We start from the raw sequence: 21,042 nt of genomic DNA on the forward strand, positions 1-21,042 counted from the left end.
GAGATTCATTATTGGTTGGTTAGTTTTGCCTTCATCTTCCACCTCCAGGGAGGCAAATCAAGCAAATGTACTGAGCATTATAACTATGTGATTAGTACCCTCACTACTGCCTCTATAGGTCATGCTTCCAAGAGTGCATCAAAGCGCATCAGGAATCTCCCTTCACACCAAAAGATAGTTAAAAACAAACAAGAAAACCCAAACTACTTAGTTGTGGAACTTAGTGGGCAGCTTAAATCTGGAAAAGTCTTTCTGATTTAAGTCTTAACAGTGAGCTCATTGTGGCCTGGCTAATCATTTACAAAGAAAACAGTGAGTGAAATGTTTTCTGGACCATTTCCTTCCCTGGGAAGGATAACCATTTTATAACCCCAGCAGTTTAAACAAAATATTTAAAGAAATACAAAGACTCTAAGGACTGAAATACATTATGATAACATTTTCCTTTTATTTTCTATCTAAAACTGCATACATTTATTATTCATTTATAAACTTTAGGATACCTACTCTTTTCTAGGACAAATTTTAGGTCTGAAGTAAACTAACAGGCTTCAAATAATTTGACAGCTTGTAATGAATCAAAAAAAGGAAAGGAAGAATGAGGAAAGAATGAAACAAATAGCAAGCAAGCAATCAGGACAACATCCCTTTTTCTGAGGTAGCTTTTCTACCACCATAAGAAAAAAAAATTAACATCTCAAAATTAGTCTGTTCTATAGGGAGATACCTGAGAATGGTGCTTTTAAATCATTTAAGAACATGAATGTAAACAGAACCATGTTGGCCCAAAACTACAGACTAGAAACGAGTAATCACCTCAGTTTTCTTTTATGCATCATCATGTAACATACTAGTTTATTTTAAAATAGGACAATCAAAGATCTTTAGCTTGTTAACAGAACTGAAATAAAACCTCCCCTATCAAACACAGAGGAATAAACTGAAGAGATTTTTTAAAAATATTCATTTTAACATTTACCAAGTACCACATGTGGAAAACATTATGATAAAGTTCAAGCTCTCACATGAGAATACTTAAAGCCCTTGCTCTATGCATGTTCACTCTAAATTGGCCCATAATTTAAGCAAACTTTATTCTCTGGACACCAACTGCATAGCAACTTAGAAACTAAAAATTAGAAGGGGTGGAGTGTGGCTAGACAAAAGTGCTACATGCAAGTACACTGACCAGAGCAAGCAAAGATCAAAGAATCCTTAAGTAGTATAGTAGCCTAGGGATACAAACTACATGTACACACAAGGTAAGACATGAAAAAAGGAACACATAAAGATGTAAAGACTTAAGAGAGATTATTATGATCATTATAAGCCAGTAAGTTAAAAAAATTTTTAAATAGCTAGATTTTTAGAAAAACACAAAATTACCAAAGTTGACTTGATAAGAAATAAGGAATTAACAGAAAGAAATAAGGAATTGACAGACCAGGCTGGGGATGTAGCTCAGTGGCAGAGTGCTTCTCTAGCATGTGTGAGGCCCTGGGTTCAAGCTCCAACATGGGGGGTGGGGTGGGATGGGGGAAGTAGGGGTTTAGACTATAACCTTTAAAGACTTTGAAGCAGTAATTAAAAATCTTTGCACAAGGAACACATTAACCCTGGCAGGTATTCTGGGTAGCAGAAGTCACTTTTTGTAACAATTGTGATTTCTAATTAAATGGCCAGAGCAAGAAGTCAAAGGTGGTACAATAGCCAGTTCAATAAGACAGGAAAAAGAAAGGCATACAAATTGGAAAAAATAAAACTTTTTGCTTTCAAATGACATGATTATCCACATGGAAAACCAAAACAATTGTTTAAAAAAAAAAAAAAGCCAAAATCCCTGAACTGTATAATAAATGAGTTCAGCAGGGTACAAGATCAACACCCAAAAGTCAATCACGTAACTATTTACCAATAACATGAAAACTGAAACTAAAAGAAATGCAAGGGTAAGGAGAAAGGCTGACAGGACATTTCTTTCAAATTATTCCTTTAGCAAGAGTTCTAACTTCTTTATGCCCCTAAAGGATGAGATCAAAATGGCAGGGGGTAAACTGTGGTCACTGTCTTAGAGTTACCACTGCCTGGGGAGTGGTGAACTATGAGGATATGGGTCTACAATCTACTCCACAGCCATACAGGTCCATCTTCTTCCACCTCCACAGCCCGTCTCCCAAGTCCAATCTTTATCATCATTTGCAATGGATTAACTGCAACAGTTGCCTATACAGTCTACCTTCCTCCACTCTCACTCCCCTCTGGGACACCTTCCAGAATATTTATCCTAGGATTTCAAGCATCAAAGAAAACGAAAACGAAAAAAAAAAAAAAAATCAAGGGGGTCTGTGTCTGGTGGCTTCTTCTACATTTTAAGAACTATGCACAAAAGGAGCAAAAACAAACAAACAACTAACAGTACTATAGGAATATGAAGATAAAAATTAAATTGAAATTCAATTACCTGGAAAATGAAAGTGACCAAATGGTTGTTTATTATTTAAAAATCTTCCTCTAAAAGAATTCTGACTGGCTACTCAATTCTTCTGATAAAAACAAAACTCTCAGGAAAAAATTAATATTTCAAATGTTAAGAATGTAAATAACAACCAAAAGAGATTTGTGAAGAGTCTTTCATGAGAGATGTTAAAGCAGATAAAAAATGTTCTTCCTAGCCATCCAAGGTAGTCCTTCCTCTATAGGTAACCTGAATTAGCTAACCTCAAATATCTCTGATTTTTTTTTAATATTAGAATTTTAAAAAGAAACATAGCATTCCATAAATAGACTCTTTATTTAAGACCTAAAAGTACAACAGTGATAACTCTAATTCTAATCATACTACTTTTCAACTAAAAGAGAATCTTAAAATTTTAAACTGAGCTCATAACACAAACATACATAAATACAAATATATATTTTTAAAAAGACTACGGGTAGGCATATTTATAGCACACATATTATAATGGCCAAGCATGGAACCAGCTTAGATGGCTGTCAACAGATGAATGGATAAAGAAAAGGTGGTAACTATACACAGTAGAGTTCTTTTAGCTATAAAGGAGAATGAAATTATGTCATTTGCCAGAAAATAAATGGAACTGCAGAGCATCATGTTGAGCTAAATAAGCCAGACTCAGAAAGTCAAAGAGTTTTATGTTCTTTCTCATACATGGAAGCTAGAGAGAGAAAAAAGAAATTAAAAAGGGATTTCATGAAAATATAAAAGAGACCAGTAGAGCTGAGGAAGGAGATCAGGGTCAAAGAGGAGAAGAGCGCAAGTGGAAATGCTGGGGAGTGAAACAAATCATGTTATGAAGCATGTATAAATATGTCACAATGAACCTCACTATTATATATAATCATAGTGTGTGCATAATCATAATATGTGTGCATGATACAAACACATACACACATAAAGATTATGAGTAAGGAATGCCAATATAGTACTCTCTGGTTAGTTTTTTATTATTTTAATTTCAGTTTTTTTTCCTGTATTTTCTAAAACATTAGACTCAATATTTATTAGTTTCCTAGTTGAAATAATATTATTTAAAAAAAGGAACTGTATCTTGAAAAAGACCTGCTTTTATATTATAAGCCCAAAGTTATATATGTAAAATGCAGAATAAATAAACATTTAAAGGAAAAGGTGGGACAACAGTAAGCAAAGACTAGAAATGAGGGGTTGGAGGGGAAGAACACAATCAATGGAAAAAGAATAACAAATTCAGGTTTTTGGCTGCCTCTCAACAGTACTGGGATTAGTGGTAAGTAATATTGGATTGACACATAGGAAATACACTTTTCAATAGAGTGCCAGTAGGAAGTAATGTGCATTCTTTGCATATAGAGATACTATTTATAGGCCAACCAACAGAAACAGACTATGTGATACATAATATTAACAGCTAGTACAGCTGAGCTTAGGTGACAATTCCCAAAATGTAATAAAAAGAGGAAGTAAAAAGCAGTGGTAGGAATGGTGGGTATTCCATGTTATAAAAAATGCTAATTGTTAATAAAACAGTAGCTTTCTGATACGAATTCAATTTTGCTTACATGTCAGTCATTTATGAACACAAATTTATTCATTTATCAGTCTCTCTGGTTGCAAGGTTCTGACACTCAGTAGACAAACATAGGTGTGTGTGTGTGGTGGAAGAGGATGTTGATAAACATGACTTTAATAACAAGGGGAACAGGAATTGTCATAGAAATCCAATGACAAAATCAGTAACACAAATGGGATCGGCCCTCAAGATACTAGACCTGAGAACCTGGCCTCATTCCACCAGGACGCCCTAGGGACTGACAGCAAGAGCTACAGGAGCTGGTGGATCCTCATTCAAGAACTCTGGTCATTACTGGGATTAGGTAACTCCCTGAGCATCAGCCTTTAGAATCTGATTTGCCTCTAGCCATCAGCTGCTATCACTGTTTCCAAGCTGTTTTCTTTTTCTATATCACAAGAGTGCCACTTTCTTATACCTTTCACTATTTACTGACTGAGGTCCCTCTTATCTCCTCCTCTTGACTTTTCCAATTCTGCTTCTACTGCTTAACTCCTATGCTGTTTCTTTTTGTGAGTTTTATGATACATATCATTCTGTATATACTTATAGGAATCACCACTCCATCTTGTCTACCCTGAGTACATCCGGCTAAAAATTTAAATTAAAAGAAAGAGCTATATTTTGGTCAATCACAAGGCCTGTGAGAACCAAGACTGGTGAAGCTCATTGACATATGGACAAAACTTTCTGTGCTTGTCTACCCGGTTGGCCGGTGGCTAAACTATGATTGCCATCTTTATTCATTTATTTATTTTTTGATTGCCATCTTTAATTTAGGTATTCTCACCAGTCCAACCACCCATGGCCAAGTAAGATAAGACAGAGTATAGACACCTGGCTTCCTTCCTCAGCAAGCATTCCCCTTTCACATAACTGTAGAACAGCAGCAAATGAAATTACTTAGTGACAACATGTAGTAATATAGAAATGTTTGATGCCTGTGGTCCTAGTTCAGCATTTCATAAACTATTTCCCCTGGAATTCTGGTATACAATAGGATATTAAGAGGCATTCTACAAATAAAGGTTTCAGTTTGAGCAAGTTCAAAAGGTTTCGGTTTGAGCAAGTTCATGCCTCAGGTCTCAGACAGAATATCCTCCTGGGCATTATTTCTCAAACTTGTTTGACAATGGCAACCTTATCAATATCTCACAGGACACTTAACACTCTGTGAAGCAATTTAAAAAATGCCATCCTTAGTACTACAACTACTCCCACATCCAGAAACCACTCCAATTTAAGTGTAAAGAAAGCAGAGTCTTTTTTTTTTTTTTGGTGCCATGCTTGGTATATATTAGGTGTTCAATATATAAATGCTCACAAAACTAAGTCATTAACATCAGTGCTAAGGGGGAAATGGTTAATAAAAGATTAAATGGAAAAATAAAAACTATTTCTGGTAACAACAGACCAACCCTCCTGCTGAAAAAAAACTAAAAATCCTCCATACAAAAAATAAAAAATACCTCAAAATAAGAAGTTGACAAGATAGTGGGAAACTGCCAAACTGAATGTTAACAAGTGGAAACCCAGAGAGGTCATGGAACAGCCCCCACTCCACCAGACACTGGCCCTGGTACATACCTGCAGATGTATTTCAAATTAAGTCTGTTTTCAATAGCCTCAGAGGATAAATTAAAAAATGTCAAGGTACAGATTTCTCAAAAGCTGGAGAATTTATTTTGGATCACAGTTTCAGAGACTTCAATCCATGTGTGGCTGGCTCCATTATTACAGGCCTATGATGAGGCAACATCACGATAAGGGTCACATGGCAGAGCATAGCTGCTCACCTCATGGCAACTAGGAAGCAAAGACAGAGGTCACTTTTGTAAGGAAGTCCATTCCCTGAAACCCATGAATTTATCATGGATTAATCCATGATCATGAGTTCAGAGCCCTCATGGTCCAGTCACCTCTCAAAGACCCCACCTCCAAACACGGCTGCACTGGGGACCAAGTCTTCAACCCATGAATTCTCAGAGGACACTTAAGAATCAAACCATAACAGAACTCCTTCCCCACACTAGTTATCCGAAAGGGCTATGACTTCACGTGAGGGGAAACTATAATTAAACCGAAATCCAATGCTACCCCTAAGAGACTTCAGGGAAGGTTGTTTAAGCCCCAAGACAATCAAGAGAAAAAAGGATGAAACAAGGATTTGCAGTCTGGGTTTGCAGGGAGTTTATAACCCAGGTAACTTTAAATGTGAAATTCTTTTAAAATATTCCTGGGCTAGTGGTTTGAACACACATTTTAGTAGAAGCAAACAAACCATCTCTAAAGGAAGATATATTCTTCATTCTAGGCCTCAAAGAATACCCACACATAATTTTAAGAAAAATAAGCAAGAGAATCAAATCTTGCATACACAAACCAAATCATCATGGGTAAGAATAAGAATCCACAGGAACAGATAGATCCACAGATATTGTGGGTATCAAAATGACCAAGCTTAGAGATTAACACTAAAATGCTTACCAACCATATAAAATAAAAGTCAAACTTGACAAAAATTAGTATGGAAAACATGTAAAAGAACCAAATAAAAGTATCTGCAGTCAAATTCTTTTCCCAAAAGAAACCTCTAGGCCTAGATTTCTTTATTGGCTAATTCTATCATCATTTCAGAAAAAAGATTCCAATATACAAAGCTTTTACTAAATATTCCCCATATTATTAGTCTAGCATAACCTAATATCAAAGCCCAATGAGTACACTATGAGAAGAAAGAATACAGAATAATCTCTCATGAATACAGATACAAGTCTTTCATGTTATGTTTTAAGTAAAACATTAAAAAAATCCAGCAATACATAAAAACGATCAAGTTAGATACAGCCTAAGAATGCAAGGTTGGATTAACATTAGAAAATCAACTAATGAAAATTATCACAATGATAAAGAATAAAAGTATAGGATAATCTCATTAGAGATAGAAAAAGCACTTGGTAAGATATGACATCCATTTGTGATGAAAACTTTTAGGCAAACTATAGTGAAAAATAACCTTTAACTAACCTGATAAAGAGTCTTTAAAAAACAAATGTCACCACATCCTTTATAAAACAGTGAGATCACTGAGATTTAAGTGTTTCTTAAAATAAGGATGCCCCGTATCCACATTGTGATGAAGATACTAGCCAGCTTAACACAAAAAACAAAAGACACTGATTAATTTTATCCCTATAGACTCATATAATTTTGCCAAGAACAAAAATATCATTATTCTCATGATATAGTTACATATTCCAAACTCCAAAATGATAATAAATTTTAAGAACTAATAAGAATTTAGAAAGGATAACAGGTTCTAATCAATATATAAAGCATGTATTTTATTCCTATATGTTTGTAATAAAATGAAATGTAAAAGTATATATCATTTACAATAGCCTCAATGGTATGAAATATCTAGGATAAATCTAAGATCTGCAAGTTTTTTCAGGAAAAAAAGTATTATTTGTAATAATAAATTACATGACATTAAAATTAAGAATTTTTGTCCATCAAAAACACCAAACAGGGTCAGGCACATCCCTGTATTCCCAGTGGCTCATAGAGGCTGGGGCAGAAGAAGCAAAGCCAGACTCAGAAACTTAGTAAGGCCCTAAGCAACCTAGTGAGACACTGTCTCAAAATAAAAAGGACTGGGGATGTAGCTCAGTGGTTAAGTGCACCTGGGTTCAATTCCTGATACCAACAAAAACAAACAAACAAACAAACCAAAAAAACCCCACAACCCAAAAGTAGGAAATAACATTTTCAATAAAAATGGTTGAAGACTAAAGGATGAGCATTCAGAAAATATAAAGAACTCCTTAATAAAAATCACAAAGATACAGTTCTTCTGCCTAAAATACTTAATTTTGCAACAGCAAGAATGTAAAACAATAGGAATGCTCATATCCTGTTGGGGTGAATATAAATTAGTATAACTGCTTTGAAAAATAGTTTGGTATTATCCAGTGAATTTGAGGATATGAAATTTTCTAATGACAGCAATTCTACTCCTGAGGGTAAACACTGGTGCCCATGTGTACCAAGAAATATATAGTAGAATAGTCACAGCTAAATGTTTCAATATTATGAAATACAATGAAGAAAACATGTATTGTGACCTATTCATATAAGTTCAAGGCCAGCCTCAGCAACTCAGCAAGAACCTGTCTCAAAAACCGGCTAGAGATGTAGCTCAGTGGTAAAGTGACCCTGAGTTCAATCTCCAGTACCAAAAAAAAAACAAAAATAAAACCAAAATTAAACTATATCATTTAGGGATACATTAGATGGTAAACCTTTACAGACAAGGAAAAAAATGATTTTGCCAAACTATAAAAATGTTTACTTCTAGGCTGGGGTTGTACCTCAGAGGCAGAGCGCTTGCCTGGCATGTGTGAGGCACTGGGTTCGAGCCTCAGCACCACATAAAATAAAAATATTGTGTTCACCTATAACTAAAAAATAAATATTTTAAAAAATGCTTACTTCTGAAGGCTGGAATGGAGTGGCAACAGGTAGTGTTCAACTGAGAAGGGGCAATACAACAAGCTTCTTGGTATACTCCCAATGTTCTATTACTTAATCTGGGTAGTAAATACGCCTTAAAACCGCTCATCTTACATTCACTGTTTTCTATGTGTGTGTATATATACATACACAGAAATATATATTTTACATTTTATTATAAAAAGGAAAATAAAGAGGGGGAAAAAGCATACACAAGACAGAGCAAAGAGAGCAATATTTGTTATAGGCAACAGCAAAGTGCTACTAACAATCACCTGAAGTGTTCAGTGAAACCCAAATAATGGTCCATCCCTACACTAGACTATTATTTCTCTAATTATATGACCATTATCATTACTATAAGATATTATACCTTAGGACAATCTCTAGTCCAATAATCATGGAAACATGATTGTGCCAATTTTTTTTCTACTTGACTTCAATATGGTTATACATATTTTCCCATCTACACAAAGAGGCATTCTGAGAAAGCCACAAATATGTGGCAAAGACAATCCAATTGAAGGTTCCACTAAAGGAAAATATAGAACATTCAATTATACATTGTAAATTATTTTAAATGTTGTAAAATTAAACTATGTAAGAGTTAATTCAATAACTTTCAATAAGAGTATTTTTAAGAATGTACTTCTCCTTGACATATTATTCTGCTACAATTAACTATTAATTCTAAGATGTTATTCTTTATTAAAGAATCTGAGTTCTTGTTCATTTTGCACCTTACTAAGCCACATAAAGCAAGTGGCTCCCTTATTTAATTTTATGAGAAAAACTTCACTTTCCTGGATATGCATTTCATCTAGTTAACTAACCTAGTTCCTTCAGTGAAGTGAAGCTAATGGAGAAAAATCTTTATTTGATTTTAAAGAATTTTTACCTATATACAGAAGCTATGAGAATCTATGTTCTTACCTTCCCCCAAGTATTTTCTAGGACCAATTTTTACCTCCTTGAGTACAGGTGGGTGTTGATGGGAAACACTTCTAGTCCACATTTTAAATACACTCTTTAGTTCATTAACAGCCTCAAAGTCTGGCCCACTTTGGATGTTCTCCAATGTACATCAAATTTACTTATTTAAAATTTAATATTTCTCCCCAAACTGGGATGTCATTACCATGTTTCTACAGAACTGCTAGAAAATATTTAGGAGTACTTTATTCTTCCTTAACATCATCATATTTAATGTTGCCTAATTCAATAGCTTTTTTTCCAAAATGTTCCTCAAATGTACCTTTTCTCTCTACCTGTAACATTGTCTAGATTTATTTTGTCACATTTTTCCATTCTAAAACACCTTAGTCTCTCCCATCTTCCCAGACTCATAACTCTGCCAGACTTATCTCCTTTCTGAACATTTAACAGCTACAGTATCTTGTGCCTGCTGTTCGCTTACTGCCATCTATTATTAGGCCCCATTTTATTCAAACTTAATTCTCCTTACTCTGAAGCACCTTCTCCACTCTGCCCTCCACCATTCTATTTTTAACATCTACATCAAGTTCTAATATCTACCTGTTGATTTCCCTAAAAGGATTTACAATTAACACTACAATTGTTATAATTAACACTACAAATTGTTCTTTTTTATTCAGATCAAGTCAATTTTATCTGTACAACTGTACTTTAAGATTCAAAAGACAAAGAATGGTTTTATACTGCTTCTTATAAGTACCTAAGAAAGGGATAAAAATTTACATTCAGATTTTTAAAGAAAAAGTTATTTTCTTTAAAAATAACTTTTAAAAATACCTTATTCCTAAGGTATAGTCCAATAATCATGGACTAGAGATTGTCCTAAGGTATAATATCTTATAGTAATGATAATGGTCATATAATTAGAGAAATAATAGTCTAGTGTAGGGATGGACCATTATTTGGGTTTCACTGAACACTTCAGGTGCTTGTTAGTAGCAAGATGGATCAATCCATCTTGAGATATTTAAAAGGACAAGCCAAGTCCTTTACAACTGGCAGTATCTACTTCTCTTCATTTAATGAAGAAAAGAAAAACAAAATTTAAGTATAAGAAGTAGACACTAATGTCTATATAAGCAATGGCTTATTTAAATACTTTGGAATTTAAATATTGCTATTGGTGTGTGTCTCTGATATTTTTGCTGCACTCTTCCTGAATATGTTTATTAATTCAACATGGGCCATGGACCATGTGGTAAACTTTATATAAGGTGCTGGAGATAACAAGATGAAACACAGTCTCTGAGAAGTATACAATCCAGGAGAAAAGGGAAATAAATTACAATTTAAGTGTGAATTAATTAAGAGTGCCATGGGAATGCAAAGCACAAAGCAACTACCTCTAGTTGAGGGAATGTGCCAGACTGCAAGCTGTCCCCATGCCTGTTCTCCTTTTCTTCCATAATAACATAATTAACTGGCACAAAGCTACCCAGAATAAAGATTACATTTCTCCAACCTTCTTTGCAGCCATGGACTAAGTTCTGGTCAGTGAAATGAAGCACATATATATGATGGAAGCTTTAGGAAAACATTTTTTCTTTATTTAATTTGTTCTTTTTAGACATACATGACAGTAGAATGTATTTTGACGTATATTATACATACACACACATGGAGTATAACTGATGTTCTAATTAGGATCCCATTCTTGTGGCTGAACATGATCTGCAGTTTCACTGGTCAGTATTCATATACGAAAAGAGGAAAGTTAGGCCGAATTCATTCCACTGTCTCCTATTCGCATCCCTCCTCCCTTCCCTTCATTCCCCTTTGTCTAATCCAATGAACTTCCAGTCTCCCTGCCCGCCTTATTGTGTGTTAGCATCTACGTATCAGCATATTCGACCTTTGGTTAGGAAAGCTTTCTTAAGAGACCTCTGGCATAGGCCCTTCCCTCCTTCCTTTCTTTTTTTCTTCCTGTACCCTGCTGTTTAAAATAAAGACACCCAGTTTTGAATTATGAGGCCTAAGGTCAAATCTGAGACATTCTGAAGCCATGAGCTAAAAATGACTTCATGAAGCAGAGTTGTCATTTTAGCCTTACATTATAAACTCTGAACTTCCACCGTTCAGAGTTCAGAAGTTAATGCTGTCTTTAGCCTGTTGGGATTTTGGAGTTTTCATAACTTGCAACATACACCTAACTAAACCTAACATCCACAGGGAACAGGCAGGTTTTATAGACAAGAGGATTTCGAGCTGGGTTTTAAAGAATGATTATCTGTCAGGTGGAAAGGGGCATTTCAGACAGAGACACTGCAAAAGCACAGACTCAGGAAAAGACCTGCCTTTCCCAAAGGCAGAGAGGGGTTCCAATGGCTGACGTACAGCAGATGTACAGTAAAAGAAAAAGCAACCTGAAAGGCAGAGAAGAGAGACACTAAAGGATCTTACATGTTATGCTAATCAAAGTGCTTTTATTCTTTGACTTTTGTCTTATAAGTGATTATGACTCCATAGATAATTCACTGCATGTTTTAGAAGAGCCAAACAGATCAGTCAGAAAATAAAGCAGTATGAATGAATGTATGGAGGACAGGGGTTAAAGAGAAAAAACTTCATGACAGAAAGGTACAATACTGTTTTAGTAAATGCAAAGGACTAGAAAAAATACTGGCATAAAAGAAAAGATTATAACTTCTGAGAAAATTAAGGTAGAGGAATATGGAAATATGTATAATTTGGAGCTGTCAAGATTAAGTAAGGACTGGAAATATCTACCTTTAAAGTAAACTGAGGTAAATGATTTACAGTGTAACTATAACCACTTCCTGATAATAAATTTCATTTTTATACGCCCACATTCATGGTTTCTTTTCACAAATGGCTGTCATAGGTTAGTAAGTCTTAGGTGAACATTATCTATAGTAGGAACTTGGTATTTGATGACCTGATCCCTATCAAAGAGTTGCAGGCAAGGAATTAAAAAAAAAAAAAAAATCAGCACTCTTGAAGCATATGAGGAACTTTAATTTTTATTTAAACAAGTAGAATACTTTATTGTTCTAAGATGATCATGTGTAATTTTTGTAACTTTTAAATTTTATCATTAAAAATAAAAATCCCATCAATGCCCAATTGTGAAAATAAAAAAAAAACAGCAGCAACTATTGCCTCAAAGAAATATTGAGTCAAATTACTCTGAGTATATAGCCTCTGTAATCCATAACCTATTAATTACACTCTTCAGTCTCAAAGATCAAAAAATTCTTTTAAAAAAACTTGCAATGTTTCCATTACTTTTTGGCTCTAACTGTCCCTAAATTTGAGTACTGCATTTTAGCCTTTTAACAAATATTTGTTGTATAATAATTATAACCTAAATACACTGTGGGACATGTGAATTAAGTACCTAGAAGCAATAGGCACGGTTTTATGTTTTAAGCCTATTTCCAATTGGATTTAGTGTGCTTTTGGTATATTCAACCAGATTATAAGTGCCCTACTCTCTGTAACACACATCAAAACACTTGCTAAGGTACAAAGTGAGAAAACAATTTTTTAAAGGAAGGGATATATGGCTTTCTTAATTTAGACTTGTTACTCAAATCATCTGCATCTAAATATAACTTTCACTTGAAGGAATGTAGTAATAGCTTTTTTTTAACCCTTGAGTTTTCTCCTTTTATTTCTTCATTTCTTATAATTTGGGAAAAAGTATGAATCTAGCCAGACACAGTGGCGCATGCCTATAATTCTAATGGCTTGGGAAGCTGAACCAGAAAGACCGTAAGTTCAAGGCCAATCTCAGCAATTTAGCAAGGCCTCAAGCTACTTAGTGAGACTCTGTCTCAAAATAAAAAAAATGGGCTGGGGATGTAGCTCAGTGGTAAATTGTCCCCCCCCCCCCAGGTTAAATTCCCAGTGCCCCCGCCAAAGGGATTCAGTGGGCAAAGAGAACTTTGGCCCATATAATTATTTTTCAATGAATGCACCTTAAGATGTTAAAACTTCTTCAAATGATTCACCACACCACTTTTAAACACTGTAAGAATAAAGCTAATAGTGAAAATAGCTATTGTAAAGCTGGCTATAAATTCACCTGCTCATTACCATCTGCTCATGACCCCAGCTCTTAAAATCAAGAACAGAATTACAATAATAATGATTACTAGGAACAAAGAAAGGACACAGTTGTCCGTAAAGCGTTTATAGCTCTATGGAAGACACACACTTGTTCCTCCTGAGCTCCCTAGATTCTCAGATCCCAATGGTCTTCTTCAAACTACCATCCTACTGTCACCAGATAGTGCCATATAAATCATATTAGAAAGTATAATTCCCGGGGCTTGGATTGTGGCCCAGTGGTAGAGCGCTCACCTAGCATGGGCGGGACCCGGGTTCCATTCTCAGCATCACATAAAAATAAAGGCACTGTGTTGTGTCCATCTACACCTAAAAAATAATTATTAAAAAAAAAATATATAATTCCCTGTTCAAAATTCCCTGGTCTCTACACCTTCAGAGATAAAATGTACATTCTTTCAATTAGATATCTGGTCATTGTGAATTTGGCCCCTGCTTAATCATTAAGTTTTATTAACAGAGTTTCTTTTTCCTTCCTTTCAAGTTCTAACCACATACGTTTCCTGAATGCAATAGGTTTTCTTCTGTATGCCTTTCCACATGCTGTTGTTCTCTGGTATGCACTCCTTCTACATTTACTATACTTGACAAAATACCATACTCATTCCTTAAGTCTTTTCAAGTGCCATTTTCAGTGGCATGTTATAAAACAGGTCTCAGAGTGGGCTGGATGCTGACCACTCAGTTCTGCTACAATGTTGGTTTTGAAAACTCCAAGTTGTTTCAATGTGCAGGTTACTTTGGGGAACAATATGACAATAATACAAATCCCATTTGCTCATGTGTCATTAAATACTAGTTTAATGCAGAAAACTGCCCCCAACTGAGAAGAATATACAGCACATACACACACCTCAAACACTTCCCAGCTACCTCAGTTCACCTGTGTGTTATCAGTCACACCCGTTCACATCTGGTGTTAACTTTCTATCCGATTTCTGACAACCTTCTACCATTTCACAGAAACCACAAGACACAATTTTCCCATGTCTACTTCCACAAGCGAACTTCAGGTCTTTATCAATGTGAAATACCATATTTGCTGTAATACTCATTTTTCTTAACCATTTTAACATGTAAAACTAAGCTATCATTTTTATTAGGTTGCTTTTTTTTAAAAAAAAAAGTGTAAGTTACGTCTCAATCCCAGTTTTCCTTTTATTTAGTGACTTTTAGGAATGCAAATGTTCCATTATAGCAGAACTGACTATATGCACACTTGTGGGTTTCTGTGGTGTATATACCACCAGTTGATTTCAAACTACAAACAGCTTAGCTCTGTGGGTCAGACCTGGTTCCAACATGCCACATCCAGAGTACCATGAACTTACCTTCATCATAGCAATAATTTCTTTTGCATAATAAACTGTTTTCCTGTTTATTCCAATAGATAGTAAGATTCTTGAGGGCAGGGCCCTTGTCTTAGTCTTCTACAGCTGTTAAAACAAAAATACCAAAAACTGGGTGGCCTGTATACAATAGAAATTTATTTTTCACAGTCTTGAGGCTGGAAGTCTAAAATGAAAGTACCAGCAGATTTTGTGTCTGGGAAGGCCCGCTTTCTGATTCCACAGATGGACATTTTCTCATGGAAATATCACATAGTGAAAGAACTCGCATCTCACTGGCCTCTTATAAAGGCACTAATCCCACTTATGCAGGTACCATCCTCATGACATAATCACCTCCCAAAGGCTCTACTTCCTAATACAGCTACACTGGGGATTAGATTTCAACACGTGAATTAGGGTAAGATACAATAACATTAATTAGGGTAAGATATAATAACATTCAGTATTCAGCAGTCCTTTTTTCCTTAACACTGCTATTCCTTGACTAGTATTAAGCAGACAGGAGGTCTGTTGCTAATGCAGAAACCATGGGGTAATGGACTTGAAATCTAACACAAACATTAATAGACTATAATCTATAATCTATTTCTATAATGTAAAATTAATATTTGATTTCCCCAATCCCCTCATCAGTAAAAGATCTAGGAATTGAAAACAAGTGTTTCTGACCCCAAAGTTTATAACAAGAGAAACAATGCATCATAACCAACCCACACATCCTCATATACCTACTAATCTAATCCACTAACCTACATACACCTCAAGGTCTATGTGATTTATAGATTAATTAAAAAACAGACTCTTATGATAAGACTGACATTTTTGTCCTGAATGGCAAATTTACATAAATACCTTATAAGCATATGTAAATTAATCTTCTGTGCAAAAAAGAAATTATATAGAATAAGACCCATCTTCCAAATATTCAACCCAATCTTAATCTGAAAGTTAGCCTAAAATCTAGAACAAAAAATACTAACATCCTGAAATTTAACATACAGGACATTTTATAGCATTGTAATGATCAGAGACTAAGTGATTTATTGGCCAAAAACTACATCAAAGTTTAATTTCCTTATATATGTACATTCAACAATTTTAAGTTGTGGTGTTTATAATTTATTTAACGTCTTGGGTAATAAAGAAAAGTGTGAATTTCAATCTATGTGTTAGTGATCTTGGCAATAAATTAGATTTGAGCATACTAGCATGTTTCAAACAATGTGAAAAAGCAATTTTACCTTCTATTAAAGTTTTGCTAAGAAATTAAGCCATACTGAGTGCTTGTGAAGTTATACGACATTGAGGAGTAATTCTTAAATTCGGTATGTATAGGGTATCAGAGGGTTTTTCAAAACAAATTACTAGACCCCATTCCCTGAATTTAATTTAGTAGATTTGAGGTAGGGCCAAAGACTGTGCCAACAGTCATGAAGCAAACAGAATGTTTCAGAAAAGAAACAGAAGCTATGAAACACAGCAGTCACTCCTTATCTAAAGGGATACATTCTAAGAATTGCAGGTGATACACAAAATTGTGGTAGTACTAAATCCCATACACATGCACTGAGAAACTGATAAGTCAATCCAATAAAAGACAGCTACTTGTCTAATTGACCAATTTGTTCATGGGTCAATTAATGAATGAATGAATTAGTCATTCGTTCATTAATTGATTAATGAATGAATATTAACACAAGATTCCATCACACTACGCAGTTTTAACTCAAGTTAAAATTTATGAATTGTTTATTTCTGGAATTTTCAAGTTAATATTTTCAGACTATGGCTGACCATGAGTAACTGAAACCATGGAGAAGGGAGACTTCTATAGAAACAAATGGAAATTTTAGAACTGAAAAACAGAATAACTAAAATTAATCACTAGATAGGCTTAGTAAGTACAGCTGATATGACAAAAGAGTCAGTGAACTTGAAGACAGACTGATGAAAATGATCTAGTCTGGGGAAAAAAAAATGAACAGAGCCCCAAGAACCTTTGGGATATCAAAAGGTCTAATCAGTACTCTGAAAAGAAAGTAAAAGAATGCAATGGAGAAAAGTATCTGAGCAAAGAGTGACTGAAAAAACAAACCTGGTAAAAGCACAGGTATATAAGATCCTAGAAACTCAGAAAAATCAAACAGAAGAAAACTATGCCCAGGCACACTATAGTCCAAATAGTGGCGGGGGGGTGGGGGTGTGTGTGGGGGGGCGGGTGATGAATTGCTTATAAACTTCTCACTGGAAACCATGGAGTTCAAAAGGAAATAGCACATTTTTAAAGGGCTCCAAGAAAAGAACTATCAATTTAAAATATCTATACCCAATGAAAATTTCCTTTAGGATTGAAAATGAAATAAAAATACTCTAAGGTGAAGGTAAAACGAAAAGGATTTATTGCCAACAGATCTGATCTAGAACAATTACTCAAGGACAATGGAAAATGATATAAAGAGAAAACTGAAACATCAGTAATGAAGAAAGAATAAAAAAAGGTAGCCATCTTAGTAATATAATAAATTATTCAAAACATGTTTGCCAGTTATAAGCAAAAACTACATAATTGTCTAATATGGCTTTCCATGTGTGTACGTTATAAATAAGATAATATACTTAAGAGAGGAGGTAAAGAAACATACAGTGTTAAAATTTCTGCATCCCACATAAATGGAAAAATACTTATTCTAAACATGTATATGACCCTTAGAGCAACTACACAAACTAATGGGTACTCTTACACTATGATGAGATACAATTTTTAAAAACCCACAACAGATAAAAAATAATGGAATATTAAAAACTTGAAATAATCTAAAAGGAGGCAGTAAGGAGATTAAAGATGAGCAGAAAAAGAAAGAAAGAAAGCAAACAACAAAAAAAAAATTAAACATATGACTACATGTATTAAATTTAAATGATCTACAAACAACAAGATAAAGCCAGAGCAGTGGGCACACCTACAATCCCTGTGACTTGGGAAGCTTAAACAAGAGAATTCCAAGTTCAAGGCCTGCCTCAGCAACTTAGTGAGACACTGTCCCAAAACAAAAAACAAAAAGGGCTGGGGGCATAGCTCAGTAGTAAAGCAATTGCTAGCATGCACGAAGCCCTAGGTTCAATTCCTAGCACCACACACGAAATAAAACAAAACACTGAAGATTAGATTTTCTTTAAAAAGGATGACCGGATTCTATTCTACCTACAAGAAATTCATGTCAAATATGATGAAATAGGTAGATTATAACTGAAAGGATGGGGGGGAAAACATTGCATAGAAATCTAATCAAAAGTAAGTTGAGGGTTGAGGTTGTGGTTCAGAGCTGGAGTGCTCACTTGGGCATGCATGAGACACTGGGTTCAATCCTCAGCACCAAATAAAATAAAGATATTGTGTCCTCCTATAACTAAAAAATAAATATAAGAAAAAAAGTTGGAGTGGCTGTGCTCTTATCAGAGTAAATTTCAAAGCAAAGAAAATAAGCAGGCATAAAAAAGACCCAAAACATTATGATAAAGGGCCAACTTACTACAAATAACATAATCCTCAATGTATTAACAAACAATTGACAGAACTTCAGAATCAGGGGCATCTACAATGATAGTTGGAGAATTCAATGCTGTCTCTGTCTCTCAGTAATCTAAGTAACAAAAAATGTAGTACACACACAAAAAAAAATTAACAAGAATATAAAACTTAACACTACAACCAACTGGATCTAACTGACAATTACAGAACATTCCACCTAACAGCAGCTAAGTATTTTCTGTTTTCAAGTACACCAAACATTCACCAATATGAACATATCTTTAAGGTCATAAAACAAATTTTAACAAATTTAATAAAATAACTAAAGTAACATAGTATATGTTCTCTGACTATAGTGAATCTACCCTAGAAATCAATAACAGAAAAACCTCTAAAAATTTGTAAATTAAACAATGAATGAACTTCTAAGTAATCCACACAGGACAAAAAGGAAGTGTCAAGGGCAATTAGAAAATAAAAAATGTCAACATTTATTTGAAGGAGTTCAGCAATGCTCAGAAAAAGTTTATAGTTAATATATTAAATGCTTATATTCACAAAAAAAATTCTCAAAACTATTATGTTAGTGTCCACTTCAAAAAGCTAGAAGAAACGAAGAGTAAAATAATCCCAAATCAAGTAGAAGGAAGGACATTCCTACAGTTATCCTCAAACTTACTCATGAAAAAGTGAATGCTTTCCTCTGTAATTGCAAACAAATCAATGATATTTACTTCTGTCACTTGTATTCAATACTATATTTGAAATCCTAGCTAATGAGAAAAAGTGTATGGGGAGGAAGCACACAGATTTGAAAGAAAAAAGTGGCTACATTTACAGAAATATTTGTCTATGTAGAAATCCCAGAGAACCTCTCCAGCACCCCCCCCCCAAAACAAAAACAAAAACAAAAACAAAAAAACACTGAGAACTGAGTAAGGTTTCAAGGTTTAGGATACAGGTAAATACTAAAGTCAATCCTATTTTTATAAACTGACAATGAACAATTAGAAACTGAAATTTTAAAATACCATTTATAATGGCTCTAAAAAACTGATATACTAAGATATAAATCTAACAAAACATTTAAAAGAGCTGTATGATGAAAACTACAACACTATAAAAGAAATCAAAGATGTAAATAAATATACATCACATTTGAAGATTTGAAGACTCAACATAAAGATGTCTATTTTTCCTATTTGATCTATAGATGTAATAGGATTCCAATCAACCCCTAACCCCAGGTATATCTCATAGATGCAAACTAATTCTAAAAAGCTAAAACAAAGAAACTGGAATAGTCAAACAATTTTGAATAAAATTAAAAGAATTTCACTATGTGATTTTAAAACTTACTAAAAAGCGACATCAATTAAGACAGTATAGTATTGCGGAAGGGACAGACACATAAATTAATGAAACAAAATAGTCAAGAAAGAGACCCACTAAAATATGGCCAATTATTTTTCAAACAAGTGCAAAGACAATTCAATGGAGAAAGGATAATATTTAAATAAAGTGTTGTAAAACCTGAGCACTCATATGCAAAAACATGTGAATTTCAATGTAAACTTAAAACGTGAACCTCAACATAAACTTCACACCTCATATAGAAATTAACTTCAAATAGATTACAGATGTAAATGTAAAATGTTAACCTATAAAACTTTTAGAACCTATGGATAAAATCATCGCGACAGAGTTATGAAGATTACTTTTAGGCATGACACAAAAATACCATCCATAAAAGAAAAAAAAAACAAATTCAATTTCATCAAATTAAAAATTTTTTGTTCTGTCAAAGACACTGTCAAGAGAAAGAAGAACAAGCTACAAACTGGGAGAAACTACTGACAAATGGCATATTCGACACATAATTTGTACCCTGAACATGTAAAGAGTGCTCACGACTCAACAGCAAGAAAATACAAAATGAGCAAAAAATTTGAATAGAGTCCATTCACCAAGCAGGACAGATGAAAGGCAGCTGACTGCGTGAACAGTTTAACACTGTTAGCCATCTAATTTGGGAAATCCTAATTAAGCCAAAATAAATTTAAAACACATAAAATTGAAAAATACTTAAAATGTTGGCAAAGATGCTGAGCAGCAAGAATGCTCCTAGGTTCTAGTGGGGACACAAAATGGGACAGTCACTCTTGAAACAATTTGCAATTTCTTATGTCAAACATATGACTTAACAATCCCAACCCTTAATATTTATCCTAGAAAAATAAAAACTTATGTTCACACAAAAACCTGTACAAAAATCCTTATAACAGTTCTATTCATAATCACCCCAAACTGGCAATATTTCAAATATCTTTCAACAGGTAAACAGACAACATGTAGTACAGCCATACAATGGAATACTATTAGGATAAACAGAATTAATCATTCATATAAGCAACAATCTGGATAAATTTCAAAGTCATGCTAAGTGAAAGCAGTCAGTCTTAAAAGGTAACAAACATACTGAGTGCTT

At 34.2% G+C, this 21,042-nt stretch overlaps 1 protein-coding gene across 12 annotated transcripts in view; it reads right to left on the reverse strand.

Annotated features, from left to right (window-relative positions):
- The window catches only part of Socs5 (suppressor of cytokine signaling 5), a 56,053-nt gene that overhangs the window by 14,562 nt on the left and 20,449 nt on the right, over positions 1–21,042 (reverse strand). For 2 of the 12 annotated variants that reach the window (XM_058573380.1, XM_058573382.1), the window contains exons 2-4: positions 15,005–15,109; positions 13,908–13,982; positions 5,658–5,876 (exon numbers count right to left, since the gene is read on the reverse strand). The exons of 3 other annotated variants lie outside the window; for them this stretch is intronic. The gene's annotated coding sequence lies outside the window, so the exon portion shown is untranslated. Of the gene's footprint in view, positions 1–5,657; positions 5,877–7,097; positions 7,224–13,907; positions 13,983–15,004; positions 15,110–21,042 lie in introns of all 12 variants that reach the window. 7 more of the 12 variants (XM_046424804.2, XM_046424789.2, XM_058573395.1 and 4 more) reach the window with 5 other exon arrangements.

This window comes from Marmota monax, unplaced genomic scaffold (assembly GCF_021218885.2).
Source record: "Marmota monax isolate L192 unplaced genomic scaffold, Marmota_monax_Labrador192_F-V1.1 WCK01_AAM20220418_F8-fsc00015, whole genome shotgun sequence".
Classification (NCBI taxonomy): domain Eukaryota; kingdom Metazoa; phylum Chordata; class Mammalia; order Rodentia; family Sciuridae; genus Marmota; species Marmota monax.